The 7,500-nt window shown below is 45.9% G+C and overlaps 1 protein-coding gene across 2 annotated transcripts in view; it reads right to left on the bottom strand.

Moving 5' to 3' along the window:
- The window catches only part of LOC121537227 (neural cell adhesion molecule L1.1-like), a gene marked incomplete at its 3' end in the record, with an annotated part of 86,181 nt that overhangs the window by 27,744 nt on the left and 50,937 nt on the right, over positions 1–7,500 (bottom strand).

Here is a 7,500-nt window from a genome sequence, read left to right as displayed (position 1 = left end):
TCTGTGAGCATGGGTATGTGTGTGTGTGTCTGTGAGCATGGGTATGTGTGTGTGTGTCTGTGAGCATGGGTATGTGTGTGTGTGTCTGTGAGCATGGGTATGTGTGTGTGTATCCATACGTGTCAAATCAAATCAAATCAAATTTTATTGGCCACATGCGCCGAATACAACAGGTGCAGACATTACAGTGAAATGCTTACTTACAGCCCTTAACCAACAGTGCATTTATTTTTAACAAAAAAAGTAAAAATAAAACAACAACAAAAAAAGTGTTGAGAAAAAAAGAGCAGAAGTAAAATAAAATAACAGTAGGGAGGCTATATATACAGGGGGGTACCGGTGCAGAGTCAATGTGCGGGGGCACCGGCTAGTTGAGATAGTTGAAGTAATATGTACATGTGGGTAGAGTTAAAGTGACTATGCATAAATAATTAGCAGCAGCGTAAAAAGGATGGGGTGGGGGGGGGGGCAGTGCAAATAGTCCGGATAGCCATGATTAGCTGTTCAGGAGTCTTATGGCTTGGGGGTAGAAGCTGTTGAGAAGTCTTTTGGACCTAAACTTGGCACTCCGGTACCGCTTGCCGTGCGGTAGCAGGGAGAACAGTCTATGACTAGGGTGGCTGGAGTCTTTGACAATTTTGAGGGCCTTCCTCTGACACCGCCTGGTATAGAGGTCCTGGATGGCAGGAAGCTTGGCCCCAGTGATGTACTGGGCCGTATGCACTACCCTCTGTAGTGCCTTGCGGTCGGAGGCCAAGCAGTTGCCATACCAGGCGGTGATGCAACCAGTCAGGATGCTCTCGATGGTGCAGCTGTATAATTTTTTGAGGATCTGAGGACCAATGCCAAATCTTTTCAGTCTCCTGAGGGGGAATAGGCTTTGTCGTGCCCTCTTCACGACTGTCTTGGTGTGTTTGGACCATGATAGTTCGTTGGTGATGTGGACACCAAGGAACTTGAAGCTCTCAACCTGTTCCACTACAGCCCGTCGATGAGAATGGGGGCGTGCTCAGTCCTCTTTTTTTTCCTGTAGTCCACAATCATCTCCTTTGTCTTGGTCACGTTGAGGGAGAGGTTGTTGTCCTGGCACCACACGGCCAGGTCTCTGACCTCCTCCCTATAGGCTGTCTCATCGTTGTCGGTGATCAGGCCTACCACTGTTGTGTCGTCGGCAAACTTAATGATGGTGTTGGAGTCATGCCTGGCCATGCAGTCATGGGTGAACAGAGAGTACAGGAGGGGACTGAGCACGCACCCCTGAGGGGCCCCCATGTTGAGGATCAGTGTGGCAGATGTGTTGTTACCTACCCTTACCACCTGGGGGCGGCCCGTCAGGAAGTCCAGGATCCAGTTGCAGAGGGAGGTGTTTAGTCCTAGGATCCTTAGCTTAGTGATGAGCTTAGAGGGCACTATGGTGTTGAATGCTGAGCTGTAGTCAATGAATAGCATTCTCACGTAGGTGTTCCTCTTGTCCAGGTGGGAGAGGGCAGTGTGGAGTGCAATAGAGATTGCATCATCTGTGGATCTGTTGGGGCGGTATGCAAATTGGAGTGGGTCTAGGGTTTCTGGGATAATGCTGTTGATATGAGCCATGACCAGCCTTTCAAAGCACTTCATGGCTACAGACGTCAGTGCTACGGGTCGGTAGTCATTTAGGCAGGTTATCTTAGAGTCCTTGGGCACGGGGACTATGGTGGTCTGCTTGAAACATGTTGGTATTACAGACTCAGTCAGGGACAGGTTGAAAATGTCAGTGAAGACACTTGCCAGTTGGTCAGCACATGCTCGGAGTACACGTCCTGGTAATCCGTCTGGCCCTGCGGCCTTGTGAATGTTGACCTGCTTAAAAGTCTTACTCACATCGGCTACGGAGAGCGTGATCACATAGTCATCCAGAACAGCTGGTGCTCTCATGCATGCTTCAGTGTTGCTTGCCTCGAAGCGAGCATAGAAGTGGTTTAGCTCGTCTGGTAGGCTTGTGTCACTGGGCAGCTCGCGGCTGTGCTTCCCTTTGTAGTCTGTAATAGTTTTCAAGCCCTGCCACATCCGACGAGCGTCAGAGCCAGTGTAGTACGATTCAATCTTAGCCCTGTATTGACTCTTTGCCTGTTTGATGGTTCGTCGGAGGGCATAGCGGGATTTCTTATAAGCGTCCGGGTTAGAGTCCCGTTCCTTGAAAGCGGCAGCTCTACCCTTTAGCTCAGTGCGGATGTTTCCTGTAATCCATGGGTTCTGGTTGGGGTATGTACGTACGGTCACTGTGGGGACGACATCATCGATGCACTTATTGATGAAGCCAGTGACTGATGTGGTGTACTCCTCAATGCTATCTGAAGAATCCCGGAACATGTTCCAGTCTGTGCTAGCAAAACAGTCCTGTAGCTTAGCATCTGCGTCATCTGACCACTTTTCTTTTAACCGAGTCACTGGTGCTTCCTGCTTTAGTTTTTGCTTATAAGCAGGAATCAGGAGGATAGAGTTATGGTCAGATTTGCCAAATGGAGGGTGAGGGAGAGCTTTGTATGCGTCTCTGTGTGTGGAGTAAAGGTGGTCTAGAGTTTTTTTTCCTCTGGTTGCACATTTAACATGCTGGTAGAAATTAGGTAGAACGGATTTAAGTTTCCCTGCATTAAAGTTCCCGGCCACTAGGAGCGCTGCATCTGGATGAGCGTTTTCCTGTTGATTTATGGCCTTGTACAACTCATTCAGTGCAATCTTAATGCCAGCATTGGTTTGTGGTGGTAAATAGACAGCTATGAAAAATATAGATGAAAACTCTCTTGGTAAATAGTGTGGTCTACAGCTTATCATAAGATACTCTACCTCAGGCGAGCAAAACCTTGAGACTTCCTTAGTATTTGATTTTGTGCACCAGCTGTTGTTTACAAATATACACAGACCGCCACCCCTTGTCTTACCGGAGTCAGCCGTTCTATCCTGCCGATGTAGCGTATAGCCCACTAGCTGTATGTTATCATTGTCGTCGTTCAGCCACGACTCGGTGAAACATAGGATATTACAGTTTTTAATGTCCCGTTGGTAGGATAACCGTAATCTTAGGTCATCCAATTTGTTATCCAATGATTGAAGATTGGCTAATAGGATTGATGGAAGAGGCAGTTTACTCGCTCGCCGTCGGATCATTACAAGGCACCCCGACCTACGTCCACGATATCTCCGTCTCTTCCTCACGCGAATGACGGGGATTTGGGCCTTGTCGGGTGTCTGTATGATATCCTTCGCGGCCGCCTCGTTGAAGAAAAAATCTTCGTCCAATACGAGGTGAGTAATCGCTGTCCTGATATCCAGAAGCTCTTTTTGGTTATAAGTAACGATGGCAGAAACATTATGTACAAAATAAATTACAAATAACGCGAAAAAACACACATAATAGTACAAATGGTTAGAGGGCTGTAAAACGGCAGCCATCTTCTCCGGCGCTGTTCACATGTGTGTGTATCCATACGTGTGTGTATCCATACGTGTGTGTATCCATACGTGTGTGTATCCATACGTGTGTGTGTATCCATACGTGTGTGTATCCATACGTGTGTGTATCCATACGTGTGTGTATCCATACGTGTGTGTATCCATACGTGTGTGTATCCATACGTGTGTGTGTATCCATACGTGTGTGTATCCATACGTGTGTGTATCCATACGTGTGTGTATCCATACGTGTGTGTATCCATACGTGTGTGTGTATCCATACGTGTGTGTATCCATACGTGTGTGTATCCATACGTGTGTGTATCCATACGTGTGTGTATCCATACGTGTGTGTATCCATACGTGTGTGTATCCATACGTGTGTGTGTATCCATACGTGTGTGTATCCATACGTGTGTGTATCCATACGTGTGTGTATCCATACGTGTGTGTGTCCATACGTGTGTGTGTATCCATACGTGTGTGTGTATCCATACGTGTGTGTATCCATACGTGTGTGTGTGTCTGTGTGTGTATCCATACGTGTGTGTGTATCCATACGTGTGTGTATCCATACGTGTGTGTATCCATACGTGTGTGTATCCATACGTGTGTGTATCCATACGTGTGTGTGTATCCATACGTGTGTGTATCCATACGTGTGTGTGTCTGTGTGTGTATCCATACGTGTGTGTGTATCCATACGTGTGTGTGTATCCATACATGTGTGTGTCTGTGTGTGTATCCATACGTGTGTGTGTATCCATACGTGTGTGTGTCCATACGTGTGTGTGTATCCATACGTGTGTGTATCCATACGTGTGTGTATCCATACGTGTGTGTGTGTCTGTGTGTGTATCCATACGTGTGTGTGTATCCATACGTGTGTGTGTATCCATACGTGTGTGTGTGTCTGTGTGTGTATCCATACGTGTGTGTGTATCCATACGTGTGTGTATCCATACGTGTGTGTGTATCCATACGTGTGTGTGTATCCATACGTGTGTGTATCCATACGTGTGTGTGTATCCATACGTGTGTGTATCCATACGTGTGTGTATCCATACGTGTGTGTGTATCCATACGTGTGTGTATCCATACGTGTGTGTGTATCCATACGTGTGTGTATCCATACGTGTGTGTGTATCCATACGTGTGTGTATCCATACGTGCGTGTGTCTGTGTGTGTATCCATACGTGTGTGTGTATCCATACGTGTGTGTGTATCCATACGTGTGTGTATCCATAAGTGTGTGTATCCATACGTGTGTGTATCCATACGTGTGTGTATCCATACGTGTGTGTATCCATACGTGTGTGTATCCATACGTGTGTGTGTATCCATACGTGTGTGTGTATCCATACGTGTGTGTATCCATACGTGTGTGTGTATCCATACGTGTGTGTATCCATACGTGTGTGTGTATCCATACGTGTGTGTATCCATACGTGTGTGTATCCATACGTGTGTGTATCCATACGTGTGTGTGTGTCTGTGTGTGTATCCATACGTGTGTGTATCCATACGTGTGTGTATCCATACGTGTGTGTATCCATACGTGTGTGTATCCATACGTGTGTGTATCCATACGTGTGTGTATCCATACGTGTGTGTGTCCATACGTGTGTGTATCCATACGTGTGTGTATCCATACGTGTGTGTATCCATACGTGTGTGTATCCATATGTGTGTGTATCCATACGTGTGTGTATCCATACGTGTGTGTATCCATACGTGTGTGTGTGTCTGTGTGTGTATCCATACGTGTGTGCGTGTCTGTGTGTGTATCCATACGTGTGTGTATCCATACGTGTGTGTGTATCCATACGTGTGTGTGTATCCATACGTGTGTGCGTGTCTGTGTGTGTATCCATACGTGTGTGTATCCATACGTGTGTGTGTATCCATACGTGTGTGTATCCATACGTGTGTGTATCCATACGTGTGTGTATCCATACGTGTGTGTATCCATACGTGTGTGTGTATCCATACGTGTGTGTGTGTCTGTGTGTGTATCCATTCGTGTGTGTATTCATACGTGTGTGTATCCATACGTGTGTGTGTGTCTGTGTGTGTATCCATACGTGTGTGTATCCATACGTGTGTGTATCCATACGTGTGTGTATCCATACGTGTGTGTATCCATACGTGTGTGTGTATCCATATGTGTGTGTATCCATACGTGTGTGTATCCATACGTGTGTGTATCCATACGTGTGTGTATCCATACGTGTGTGTGTATCCATACGTGTGTGTATCCATACGTGTGTGTATCCATACGTGTGTGTGTCTGTGTGTGTATCCATACGTGTGTGTATCCATACGTGTGTGTGTATCCATACGTGTGTGTATCCATACGTGTGTGTATCCATACGTGTGTGTATCCATACGTGTGTGTATCCATACGTGTGTGTGTATCCATACGTGTGTGTATCCATACGTGTGTGTATCCATACGTGTGTGTGTATCCATACGTGTGTGTATCCATACGTGTGTGTGTATCCATACGTGTGTGTATCCATACGTGTGTGTGTATCCATACGTGTGTGTATCCATACGTGTGTGTATCCATACGTGTGTGTATCCATACGTGTGTGTATCCATACGTGTGTGTGTATCCATACGTGTGTGTATCCATACGTGTGTGTGTATCCATACGTGTGTGTATCCATACGTGTGTGTGTATCCATACGTGTGTGTGTATCCATACGTGTGTGTGTATCCATACGTGTGTGTATCCATACGTGTGTGTATCCATACGTGTGTGTGTGTCTGTGTGTGTATCCATACGTGTGTGTGTATCCATACGTGTGTGTGTATCCATATGTGTGTGTATCCATACGTGTGTGTGTATCCATACGTGTGTGTATCCATACGTGTGTGTATCCATACGTGTGTGTATCCATACGTGTGTGTATCCATACGTGTGTGTATCCATACGTGTGTGTATCCATACGTGTGTGTGTATCCATACGTGTGTGTGTATCCATACGTGTGTGTGTGTCTGTGTGTGTATCCATACGTGTGTGTGTATCCATACGTGTGTGTGTGTCTGTGTGTGTATCCATACGTGTGTGTATCCATACGTGTGTGTATCCATACGTGTGTGTATCCATACGTGTGTGTATCCATACGTGTGTGTGTATCCATACGTGTGTGTATCCATACGTGTGTGTATCCATACGTGTGTGTATCCATACGTGTGTGTATCCATACGTGTGTGTGTATCCATACATGTGTGTGTATCCATACGTGTGTGTGTATCCATACGTGTGTGTGTATCCATACGTGTGTGTGTATCCATACGTGTGTGTATCCATACGTGTGTGTGTATCCATACGTGTGTGTATCCATACGTGTGTGTATCCATACGTGTGTGTGTATCCATATGTGTGTGTATCCATACGTGTGTGTATCCATATGTGTGTGTATCCATACGTGTGTGTGTATCCATACGTGTGTGTGTATCCATACGTGTGTGTATCCATACGTGTGTGTGTATCCATACGTGTGTGTATCCATACGTGTGTGTGTATCCATACGTGTGTGTGTATCCATACGTGTGTGTATCCATACGTGTGTGTGTATCCATACGTGTGTGTATCCATACGTGTGTGTGTGTCTGTGTGTGTATCCATACGTGTGTGTGTATCCATACGTGTGTGTATCCATACGTGTGTGTATCCATACGTGTGTGTGTATCCATACGTGTGTGTGTATCCATACGTGTGTGTATCCATACGTGTGTGTGTATCCATACGTGTGTGTGTATCCATACGTGTGTGTGTATCCATACGTGTGTGTATCCATACGTGTGTGTGTATCCATACGTGTGTGTGTATCCATACGTGTGTGTGTATCCATACGTGTGTGTATCCATACGTGTGTGTATCCATACGTGTGTGTATCCATACGTGTGTGTGTATCCATATGTGTGTGTATCCATACGTGTGTGTGTATCCATACGTGTGTGTATCCATACGTGTGTGTATCCATACGTGTGTGTATCCATACGTGTGTGTATCCATACGTGTGTGTGTATCCATACGTGTGTGTATCCATACGTGTGT

The sequence above is a fragment of the Coregonus clupeaformis genome, unplaced genomic scaffold (assembly GCF_020615455.1).
Source record: "Coregonus clupeaformis isolate EN_2021a unplaced genomic scaffold, ASM2061545v1 scaf0423, whole genome shotgun sequence".
Taxonomy (NCBI): Eukaryota; Metazoa; Chordata; class Actinopteri; order Salmoniformes; family Salmonidae; genus Coregonus; species Coregonus clupeaformis.
Note: the sequence above shows the minus strand (reverse complement) of the source record. Positions and strands in the feature narration are given on the sequence as shown.